This window comes from Grammomys surdaster, unplaced genomic scaffold, assembly GCF_004785775.1.
Source record: "Grammomys surdaster isolate TR1022 unplaced genomic scaffold, NIH_TR_1.0 61, whole genome shotgun sequence".
NCBI lineage: Eukaryota > Metazoa > Chordata > Mammalia > Rodentia > Muridae > Grammomys > Grammomys surdaster.
Window position 1 is genome coordinate 18271893 of NW_021604563.1, and position 13323 is coordinate 18285215.

Consider the following 13323-nt stretch of genomic DNA (forward strand, 5'->3'; position numbering starts at 1 on the left):
GCCTCACTGTGGTCTAGGAGAAGTCATAGACCCTAAGGGGTGCCTCATTGTGGTCTAGGGGAAGTCATAGACCCTAAGGGGTACCTCATTGTGGTCTAACTATTTATGTGTATATCCATAGACAAATGCTTTTCTCATCCTTGATTGGAGAATATTCTCTTGCAGTGAATGGAAGTGAAGGTCAAGAATCATTGTTTCTCAAATGCTTAGAACAAATGATTAGTTGAGCGCTCAAACCTACACAATGCATTTATACCACCTCCTCTGAGGTCCCAGGGACATTGTGTAAATAAGAGAAAGCACAAAGAATTTAAGAGTCAGAAGCTAGGGAGAAGAAATGGGAAATTCCATCTTCAGGAAATGACATAGATGCTACACTCACAATTTCACAGCAAACAGCTGTGGTTGTCTTCATCGAGTGTGCATACAAGGCTGTAAACAACCAATCATTAATCAAGAATTGGAATATGGGGCCCTACTTTGTCACGTTAAACTATGGACACCTGGTGGGTTCTGAGGGTGAAAAAATCATTGTCTTCAGTTATGTAGCAAATGGAATGGCCTCCAGGTTACAAGGGCTAGTTACACACTTGTGGTCACAGAGATGGTCCAGGAGAAAATCAAGTGGGTCACAAAACCAAGCAAAGGCTTGGTGTGGGAAAAGGAAAGAGCAGGTAGAGAGATGAGGGAGATGAGAAGGAAATAGAAGAGGGTGAGAGTAATAGAAAACAGAACACACACTATATATGTGAAATAGTTGAACTATTTTTGTTATTTTAAATAAGGTTAAAAATATTTAGAACAAGGGCCTATAACCATTTTTCTGAAAAAGACAGATAAATAGCCAAAGGCCATATTAAAAGATGTTCAACACCAGACAGTAACTATTAGAATACAAATCAAACCACAATGAAAGAAGATTCTTTTGGGCCCCTACTAACCCACATGCTAGGATGAGAAAGCAAGATATGCATTGGTGAAAAAGTAGAAAAACTGACCATTGTTCATCCCCAGTGGAAGTGGAAATTGGCATAGTTGCAGAGACATTATGGGATAAAGGACAATGGATTATTTATTTATCTATATGGGGTCTCTATGTAGCTCTGGCTGTCCTGGAACTCAGGGAGTTTAGTGCTGGCCCTGAACTCACAAAGGTGAACCTGTCTTTGTCTCCAAGTTCTGGGATTAAAGGTATGGGCCAACACACCTTGTCTGGAAATATTAACTTTTGTTGTATATTCTTTTGAGCTGTTTGATAGAAAAGCAGTGCAATATTTATCAAATATACATGTTTTCTGAAATGTTTTCTATCAGTTTAATTGTCTTATGATATTTAACAGCATCAGCACATCTAGAGTCAGATCGAGAGTAAATGAAAATGTAATTCGTTATGAGAAATACCAGCCTGGTAACCTGAAGGATACAATAGAGGCATCCATACATTCACAGTAACCAACAGCTCTTTAATTGGACTTAAGGTTTGCCCAATAAAGGGGGAAATAATGTGTGGTACTGGAAGCCTATATCCATGCCCAGTGAAGTTATGAATCTTGACGGAGAATCTACAACCAGTACTTTATTAAAACAGCATTATTTCTAACCATATGGCAAACATTTATCCTTATACCTACAAATAGGTATAGTTCTCAGCCCTTCATCTAAGAAAATTGCCTTTGTAACAGATGAAGGCCATTATAGAAAACTCTAACTGATGAAAATGGAGAGAGCGCATTATAGTGTCTTTCCAGTCCTAAACTGATTCATCTACAACACAACTCCTGCATCCACAGTTCGGGAATCACTGACAAAAGAGAGAGCAGAAACACTGTAAGACCTAAGGGCACAGGAAATTTGACATGAGATTGCATCTCTTAGAAATTTCAGAGAAACTGTCTCATCATCACAGCTGCCTAAACAAAATCTGAACAAGAGCAACACCAATAGGGTGTGCTAACTGAAGGAGGAACTATCATGGAGGCCTCAACTCTAGACAAAGATCTACAGGGAACTGAGGAATGCCAAAAGTAGGAGAAAGTCTTTCCAAGATGAGGACCTCCAACTGGTTGTCTAATAAAAGTAGTCAGTCCTGAGATCATATATATATGTGTAAGTAACATTGTACATACTGAGCATGTTTTATACATATATTTACACAAATGCAACAATAGCAAATAAAAGAGAGTTCATTAATTTAAGAGATATCAAGAAGATGCATGTGAGGGGTTGAAAGGAAGAAAGTTAATGAAAAAAATGTTATAATAATGATTTAATTTCAAAAATAAAAATATTAAAATTACATTTAAAAGTGTTGTTCTGGCTGGAAAGATGTCTAAACAGCTAAAAGTGTTTGCTGTAAACATCTCATATCCCGAGTTTAATCCTGAAGCCCTCATAATAAAGCCAAGTGTGGTGGTACCTGTACATCTGCACACTCTTATAATTAGATGGGAAGCAGAGACAGCAGAATAACCCAGAAGCCCCTACTGCTGCTGGAGACTTTAATTTCATCGAGGTCTGTTGCATTGACCTTTTGACATGTTTTGGTAGTTTTCATGCAGTTGCCTCTAAGAGTACACTTTAAAAGCTATATGGTACTCACAATATTACAGAGCCCTTGTCTCTGTGAGCATAGAGAAAAATCACACAGCACAGATTTTCCTGAATAACTCTCATGTTTAGGAAAATATGATTTTAATTGAGCTGTACTTTTTATATTTTTGAATTTTCTTTCTGCTTTCACAAAGAAAAACAATACCTAGTATACCTGTTGGAATTCAGAAAAGTTGCCAATTGGTATATCAATACAGTGAATCACTTTCTTTCTTTTTTTACTTTCCATAATGCAGTACCCTCCTTTCTGCAAAAGGAATGTATTTTTAAGTAAAAGAAACACATGTATACGCATGCATGCATAGTACATTGAGGAATACACATCTAATTAATTTGCCCTGACCCTAGAGAAAGTAGAAACGTCTGGAAATTCAAACTGTTCCAAGAAATGAAGTATTTAAAACAGTGGACTGACCTTCCAGGCACCAGCATACATCCTCAATTATTCCCTGTCCACACAAGGCATCTGATATGTTCATTCAGCTATAAGAGCATTTTAATTATCAACAGCAGCAGGTTTGACTCATTTTATTAGGAAATAAATTTAGGAAGGGGAAGGCTGAATTAACAAATAAGAATTAACAAACACAGAGTTGAGGAGATGTCAGTAAAGTAATTACCATGTGAGCCTAAGGACCTGAGTTTGGGTGGGTAAGTAGGACAGAGACAGACAGATCTCTGCAGCTTATTGTCAGCCAATCAAGCCAAGCTGAGAAGCTCCAGGTACAATGATAGACCCTGCCTCAGGAAAAAAAAAAAAAAAGAGAGAGACCTGGTGTAGTCAGATAGCACAGCAGAAAAGTGATGTCAGGCAAGACTGAGACTGAGTCTCTGAATTCCATTCCCAGGTTTCATGGAGGAAGGAAAGAAGAGAATCCAGAAAATTCTTCCTCTGACTTTTACACATGAGCTGTGGCACATGTGTGCTGTGGTATTTGTGAGCCTGCAATGTATATGTACATCATATACACACATATACAATAATAAATTTCAAAATTAAGTAAAGTGGAGAGCAATTGAGGAAGACATGAACTTCTGTCCTCTATGTACATGTACATCTGCACATACACAACACACACACATATACACACACAGACACACACACACATGCACATATGCACACAGAGATACACACATTCACGGACAAACATGTACCCACACCACACAGAGACATATACACAAGAACAACATTTCCATTATGAATTATGGCTTTCTGGTTGCTTTTGTATTGTCATTCATTTCACTGCAAAACTTTTCCAGCAATTTTATACAATGAGGAAACTGAGGCCTGAAGAGCCAACAAAAGTCCTAATTCACACAATATATGTTTGCTTGGACTTTGTTAGGAAGTCTCCTCCCATGCATTTTTGATGTGTAATGTGACCTAATTTTCAAAGCCAGGCCACAAAGTGGGTACAATTACTGCCTTGCAGTTTGAGAGAGGGAAAATGAGTGACATATGGCTACAAAGCTAATAAGTGGCAGAACCAGAATTCGAATCAAAATTATCCTGATTTCAAAGTAGAGAGAGTTCCCCACTTATGTTGTCTTCTCACATCAGAAGGCTTAGAGGATCTTGTGTCCCAGTTATTTGTAAGGTAGCAGATTGCTATAATTTGGGTGATCATTTGCCTTTGTGAGAAGACACTGGTGCCCAACAAACAGTGGTCGGCCTTGTAGCCTGGCTTCCTTTATGGCTTTATCTTTTGTTGACTGTGGCTGGTTATAATTGCGAGGGTTTTGTGCTGTTTCTGCACAAGACTACATATGCTATTCAGAGTGTACTCAAATTGCTTGATATGTCTTTAGTCATCTTGTAGCTGTCTCATAATTGGTATTGATAGACTCACAAAGCATAAGATTCCTATCATGACCCCCACCCCATTTCTTTAGAGAAGACTTATTTGTACAAAAATTATTTGAATACTGCTGTTTTGATGAATTAGGTAATCAGATGGATAGGATAACTGGCCAATTTGGCTTTCATAATAAGAAAGCATCTGTGGATGATACCACAAATACGGTAAAAAAGAAAAGAGGCATACATCTATAATTTTCTTATCTATTTCTGTTTTGATATGAGGGAAGTTATAATCAGAGGATGGAAAACATGAACAGAAAATAAGATTAATTCCAATTTAAAGGATAAAATAGCCAAAATGATATAAAATTATGATGATGGAGATAGTGCTTAATGGTATAACATTTGCCTAGCTGGTGTAAGCCAGTTCAGTATCCATGCCTGGAGAAAAACCGAAAACTCAAGAAAAGAAGTAAACACTTTCCCCAACTTTCCTGGCCATTTTAGGGATGAAGTTATAGGAAAAGAAATGGTCAAAAAGTTTGCAAAATACATAAATCCCAGGCATATGTAGTCTTAATGAATTTTGAGCTACTAACATTAGCTGTAGGCAGGAGAAAGAGGCTTATTGTTTGCTTGGCTCTGCCAGTTAGCTCTAGCTTGGGACCCTTATTTCCCTTTACATTCCAGGATACATATTTTATGCTGTCTTCCTTGTATGATTGTTATTTATATAGCTACCCCCATTCCCAGACTGTGAGCTCTCTGTCTCCAATACAGTTCCTTCTATAATAGTCACTCAGTAAAGGTTTGTTGAACAGAACAAATGAATGAAGGAAAGATGAATGAGTGATTCAGGTAAGTTTACCAGGGCGGGAAGAAGGGGGAATTTTGTGGTTTTCTCTGTATTTAGGTATCTCAATCACGTTTTTGTTTTGTGTTTGTTTTACTCTCTCTAACTCTATTGCATCTTTGTAAAGTGCGTGGCAATTTCTTAACCCATTCTGGTCTGCTTCCTTGGTCTCTTTCCTTTCCTCTCTTGCCTGCCAAATGAGTAGAAATAAATCAATGTGAGATTTTTAAAAAAACATCTAGAACCAAGCTCTGTCCTATGATACAAGCACTTTTCATGTTGAGTTTCCTACCATTACAGCACAGAAACTCTGAAGAATAAGCCTACAAACTGGGACCTCTGTTTTACAAGTTGATATAGATAATGTATTTAGTGTTTCACACTGTAGGGTAACAGAAACAAACTCCCTGCCTTACGTGACTAATTGTCCTGTGAAATATAGCACAAATATACAAAAAGGTACAGTGTGGCTTCACGGTAGGCACTAACCACACCAGTTCATATGGAGAATCAAGAAACATTACTTGGAACAGACTGTATTTAAACCAAATTGCATGAATTTTGTGGGGAAGAAATGCAGTAAAAGGAGAAATCAGATAAACACATGGAGATAGAAAAGTGACCACTACCCTCGCAAAGCAGCAGAGTCCAGCTTGAGAAATTGGTTTTATTCTAAATTTATAGTAAAAAGTTATAGTTGTCTTGGAGAGAGGTGGAAACCTAGCATTGGTGGAGCCATTATTACATATTTGTACCTTTCGAACTGTACTTTGATAATAAATCATTTACTCTTTACAAAATCATAAACAGGGTAGGCCTGAATAATGCCTGTGCAACTTTTACGGGCTAATAAAACGATTCAGACTTTCTAATGATACTTTTAACCATTTTTCAATTAAGGGTTTCAAACTATTTATATTCTCTAAGTTGGTAATTCTAGTTTCAGCAATCTATCAAAAGGAAATACAAAAAATGAGGTAGTGATATACTCTTCAGCTTACAATAGCTTGAATTACCTAATCACAATCGCTTGAATTTAAGCATCAGGAAGCTTACACATATACATGTATGTATGGAAGAAGAGAGACAGAAATTTTATACTTGCTGTGACACAAATACAGTAACTATACAACACATATTTCTTTAGTGAATAAATGAAAAACAAATGAAACATATACTGTTTTACCTGTGGGCTTAACTACATTGCAGCATAGTTGTACAATGAAGATAACTATTATCAATTTAAGTACAGAGAGGAGGGCTGAGGACTTAGTTCTGTATACAGCAGCACAGATCTGGCAAGCCCAAGAGCTTGGGTTCCGTCCACAACATCAAAAAACATGGACTAAGGGAATAAATGTTTATGAAATATGAAATGAAGTATTTAAAAGTTAAAAAGCAGGACATAGCATTTTATCTGATATAATCTCAGCTAAAATCAATAAAAAGAAAGAAAGGCAAATTGTAGAAAAATAAATAAAGACAGTCTGATCCATTTGTGAAAAAAATACAATGAATGTGCTTGTCTTCATTCAACTAAAAGATGGCAAACACATGCTCAGAGCGATCAATTCTGGAATAAGAAACGACCGAGAGAGCTTGGAGCTTTCTGTGTGTTCTACAGCATTTCAACTTTTATTTGTCCTGTATTTAAAATGTGCTCTGAAATGCTTTTAGAACACACAGAATCATTTACATTTACTATAGTGTATGTTTGGGTCCTTGCTCTCTAAATGCTTACCCAAATATTTTAAGAAGATTGGTGACTTTTAAAGTGGATAAATAAAGCAAAATTGAAAAGAAAAAGTTCTGGCATGCAAAGAGTTTGGAAGTTGTCATTCCTGTCCTCACAAATCTGACACGACTGAAACCCACAAATTCCTAGATCAGAAAATTGATAGAAAGTGGTGACTGATTATCTTCAGAGATAAAAATTCCCTGGGAACCATTCTCCGGGGACTTTCGTACATTTGGAAGGTTTATCTCCAGAAACCTTATCTGATGTTCAGAATGAAAAGCAGAAAAAAGTAACCCTTTGCAGTCTTGCCATGGGGAGGAATTCTAAGTATTTTGGTACAGGCTCAGAGCATTCTGTTCTTAAAGAAGCCTGCACTAACAGAAATTAGATTTTCAATACCTAATTGGCATACATTTCTCCAAGACCTTCCTGTGTTACACAAGAGAGGGAATTAGGAAACACTGGTGAAATAAATAGCTACACTGAAATCTGGAGACTTAATCATAGCATTATATGCAAGCTTTTCTTCTTTATTCCTTACTACCACACCAGTATGATTTCTACTATGGTATAAAGATACAGCAAACACAAAAAATACAAGGACTCCATGCTATTTGCAAAGAGGTCCCTAGGGAAATCCAAAGACAAAGGGGGAGCCACAAAGACATTAGAATAGCTTTCAGCTTCTACCACATCTTCAGCTAATGAAAACAAAAAGAGCACTGTGCTCTTACCTAAACACAAATCTTTCAGTAATGGTCTATTTGCTTGACTTTCCTTTACTAAATACATTAATGACTAACCTTCAACTGAAAACTGTTCATGGCATATGTTAAAAGAGAAAAAACAGCACTTGAAGGGACACAGCATCATCTTAACTAGATTCAAGGACAACGGAGATATTGAAGTAATCAGACTGGGAATTTCTGATAAGTACAATTAATATGCTTAATCCTCTAATAGAAAAAGTGAACAATATGTAATAGGTTGCAAGAAGAGAGATAGAAACATGAAACATGAAATAGATAGGTTGCAAGAAGAGAGAAACATGAAACATGATTTGAAAGGGGATTTTTATAAGTCAGAATTTAAAATATTTGCAAAAGGCTATTTGGTAAAAGACAAAATATATAAAAACAATTCTTAAAAGTGAACAGTAAGAAATATACCAACCAGTTTTAAAAAGGCAAATATTTCTACAAAACTCTTTTCAAGGGAGATAAATAGAAAATAAACATATACTATGAAACTGTGACTATCTGCCTATCAGAGAGAAACAAGCCCAAAATACTGACAATGCCAGATGCTTTCATGAATATGAGTTTATTTCTCTGGAGAACATAAAACTGTGCAGATACTCTGGGAGTTTGATTGTTTCCAAGAAAACAAAACACACTATTATTATTCAACTCAGATTACTCTCTCTAGTATCTATCCAAAAGTTAAAAATGTATGTCTACACAAAATCCTACATTGGACATTTATAGCAATTTACTCATAATTGCTCAAACTTGTAATTAAGCAGGACATTCTGAGTAGGTGAGTGAAAGTCTGTCGACTCTCTGAAAGTTAAAACAACAATAACTCTGAAAGAAATGAGCTGTTAAGCCTGAAAAGACAAAGAACAACCTTATGTGGATTATGTGTATATAACAAATGAGGCTATCTGAAAACATTCATTATTGTGAGATTCAACTATGTAACATTCCAGAGAAGGCAAATTTGTCAAAATTTATAAAGCTATAACACCAAGAGTGAGCCCTCGAGTATACTGTGGATTTGGATCAATAAAGAGTTGTTGCTGGCTTATCAGGAGGATATGAAACGTGGGCGAAGAAGAAATCTTGGAACAGAGCTTCATTATCATTTGTTCCTATGTGCCCCAGGCTGCTCTAAAATACACACAAAGAGGAGACCCAAGGAATAAAAATAATGCTAACTAACCAGACAGTAAGGTCTTGGTATCAAGGCATTGGAGGCTACCCTTTGACCTACTGATACTTTGTTTCAACAACCACCACAACAAAACACCTTAACCAAAATTTAAAAAAAAATACCTTTTATGAAGTCATACTGAATGCTTAAGATGCATCATTAGAAACTTCTCAAATTTAATAACTAACAGAAAGATGAAAGCATACACTCAGAATACGGTGTCCAACTGTGAGATCACATAAACAATGTAAAGTACAAGTAAGGCAACTATACAGAAGAAAAGAGAAAGAAACAGAAAAAAACACAAAACGCTAGTGGGTAAATATATTTCCAGATTATTGGCAGTCTACAAACCAAGGAAGCTTCGAGAATATCAAGGAAAATTGATACCGAAACAACAGATACATATCAAAATCAAGGCAACCTGGAAATCTCTAAACAAGCTATCTTACTGACAAAGGAACAAAGATAAGAATTACATTGTATTGCACTGAGGATCTATCAAAAACAGCCCAGTGAAATGTTTAAAGGGTTGAAAGAAAAAAAAATCCTGACAGCCTACAATTCGAGATCCAGTGAAACTGTTACTAAGGAGAGAGAGAGGGAGGGAGGGGAGAGAGAGAGAGAGAGAGAGAGAGAGAGAGAGAGGGAGAGAGAGAGAGAGAGGAGGTTTCAGACAAACAAAAGCTGAGGGAATCACTTGTCAGTGTTTAAGAAGCTGCAAGACAAGTTCTTTGAAGCAGAAAAAATATATAGGACAGAAATTAAGATCTACATAATAAAGCAAAAATGTTAGCTTGAGAGTAAATACAGATTAAATATTTTTGACGAGTTAACTGATCTAATGTGGTGATTCAAGTTAAATTATGAACCTTATGCTGATGGTGTGGAGGAATTAAAGAACATTCACTCTAAGCTAGTATCCTGAAATAGCTTGAAAACTTATCAAGGTATTGAATGCTGCCTTTTATTGTGTAATTCTTTCTAATATTAAAGAAACTATACATAAAATTATGTATATTATAAACTATACATAATATAACATGCTCATGAGTCTCCTGCCTCTGCTTCCAAAATAACTGTGCTAACAGCATGTGCTACCATACCTGGCTAAAAATCACTATTTTTAATTCTTGAACATAGAATGCAGTGCATAAAATATATTCATGATGTAAGTAAGTCATTGTCATTATTCCGTTCCAGATATTTTTCATCACCCTAAACATTAGTTCTGTTTCCATTAAATAATAATTTTCCATTCTCCAACGTCCCTCGATTCCTACCATGGATACTTTTAACGAATGTAATGGTAAAGCCAAGAACTTTGGTCCCAGAGCCTCAAAACTCAGTCCCTCTTCGTTACAGTTTATTTCCTTGTTTCTCTGTGTGTAATTTTTATGATTGTTTTTGGTACTATATTGCTGCTTGTATGCGTCATCCACATATCTCTTAGGTATTGCATGTCTGAAAGTCCTATCTCTTTGTTTTCTGCAGATTGTTTTTCTGATATTAACCTTAGCCTCAGTCTCAGGGGCCAATGCCGTTCTTTTCAATATTACAGTCTTTCGTTCTTCTGCTCATTGCAGTCTTCATGAACCACCAGAGACCAACTTGTCTGTTTCGTCTTTGCAATGTTGCCATCTAGTGGCCATATATGGAACTTTTACCGTGCATTTCTGCTATTGAGATTTTTTACTTTCTGGACAATTCTGTTGATAAATGCTATGGTCCAGGTGCTGTTTTAGGCACTTCGCATAATGATGGTAGTTGACGTAACATTTTGTTGTAAATTTGATCATGTAATCACAATACGTTATGTTTCGGGATGCTTAGAATTATTATAAAGCATTGCCTGTTTGGAGGAGTGCCAGTGATAACATGAGAAACTGAAATGCCAGGGACACTGTACTCTATTTGGCCACCAGTTTAAGGATGATGCGTGAAGATTAGGTAAATGTAGATAAAGAGAAGATCAATTAGTGCTCTCCAAAAACTATGTCACAAGCTAACAAGGCTTCACAGGAGGGCATTATTGGTCTGGCAGCTAATAGTAGAGCTGAATGCTAATAATAGAGAAGAGGGCAGCAGCTGATAAGATCTGCTTAAGAGAGATGGGAAAACACTCTTTTGTAAAAAGAGCTCTAGACAAGGACAAAATGCAGTGTAGGGCAGTCTTATTTTGTGATTGTTTAGACATGCTTGTTTGCCTCAAGGTGTGTGTGTATGGGGAGAGAGTCTCAGCTGCAATTAATACAATTACAGAACACCCGCTCCACCCAAGGCTCAGGGAGTATCAAAGAAGAAGAGGCAGAAAGACTGTAAGAGCCAGGATCTGCTGTGAGACTGTGACTCCTAGAAATGACAGGGAAGATTCACCCCAGGTACCACGACAATACCAAACAAGATGTAAACAGTGACAACACTAATAGACATGCTATCCTGGAAGGGGAGCATCTCACTGGGACACAGACCTAGACAAAGAACTACAGACATCTAAGGAATGTCAAGAGCAGGAGAAACAGTCTTCCCCAGGGAAGAGAGAAAAGGGAGGGGGAAATGATGTAATTTTATTTTCATAAAAAACACAAATTAAATCTATGCATGTATTATAGATCAAGGATAAGATGTTTATTTGTTTATTTTGAATTACTAGTAGATTGATTGAAGTAACTGGATTTTTCCCCCTTATGAGTCTAGTTTCTAGGTGATGCTAAACCTAGTGAAGTGACAATTGAAATTAAGAAACTACTGTCATAAAATTGTAAACAAAATTAACCATTCTCTTTAAGTTGCTTTTGGGAAGTATTTTGTCAGTGCAATGGGGGAAAGTATTAATATGCAGAAGAGTTTTTTTTAAATGTTTATATTATTAGCATTTTCTCCTAGAAATTATCTGTAAGCTTTATGAATATTTTCATAAGGTTCTTAATGTTATTACCACTGGTTTACATGAGTTCCTAAGGATGTTTTCTCATTTATAATGTGACATTTGACCCTTTTTAAATAATCAAATCCATAATTTAAATATTAGCTGTTAATATTGCTTAGGTCTCCAAAGGAACAGAAGTGTCTTCCTGTGAACGTTGTCCTCATGTTATGGGCATCTCACACTATCAGTCTCTCACGTGTCCTTTACACACGTATGATGCATATGTATGTGCAAATATAATAGACACATATGTACACATATTCTACAATTCCATTTTTTAACTAGTCATATGTACCTTAACATTTTTTTGTACCTTAACAGTTTTACTTCACAATATATTTTGAATATTGTTCAGTATCAATATATTAAATACTTACTCATTCATCTTTGTGAATATTTCTCCATGCCATATTTTATTTATTGCCCTCTGAATTTTTGACTGAAATAAAATTCACATATAAAGTTAATCATATAATTCAGTAGTTCTATTACATTCATAAAATTGTGGTATCATCCTCATTAATTCAAGAACAATTCATCATCTAAAAAGAGAAAATTAATACTTATTAATATGTACATTCTATCCTTCTTAAGTCTAAGTATCTGGCAATCAGCAATCTATTATTTCTATTTTAAAATTTTCATATGAAATAATCATAAAATATATACCTGTTTCTGAAATTTTCACTTAACAACCATATTCACCCAACCTAAAAGGGGGAACTTCTGCCCCTAGACCAGGCAGAGAGGGGCCACCCAGAACCTCCTCTTGTCAGGCGATCTGAATTCTTGCTTAGGCTGCGAGGCTAAGCACTGCAAGGGACTATAAATAAAAGATAAAAATATCTATCTGGGTTCCCTGAGGGACAAGCCTGATTGCATAGGGGTTGATGTCAAAAGTATCCCCTCTCCAGGTAAAAGACATCGGGACGGGTATGGCCCTCATGCCTCACTGGACAACAACAGGGGGACTGGAGGCATTACAAGGTCCCCTTCAAATACTGGAGGTCAGGCCTCTATCCCCGCCTTCGCAAGTTTAGAATCGCCACAGCCCTTCTATACTTAGAGAAGGGAGGAGATGTCAGGGGCAGCCCTGCTTACACACTGTAGGCCTAAAATCAGCCATAGGCCTAAAATCAGCAATAGGCTTGTCATACGTGTGTACTAACACCAAGTCTTGGGTCTCAGTGGAAAAACATTGAAACAGATGGCTATAAGCTAATGTCAACAGGCAGCTTTTGTGGAAATTTACAAGCCTGAGTAGTCATAGACCTTGTAAATAGGTAGCCTTGGCAGATAATACCAACTTAGATAAGGACAATCGAGTCATAGGCAGAGTCATAGTGACCTGTCCCCTGAACCTTCACCCAGCTGATACCCGGTTCTGAAGATATCTGTATTCCCCCTGAACACCCACACTCCAGTGTCATTCCCTTCCCCACATCCTGCCTTTCTGT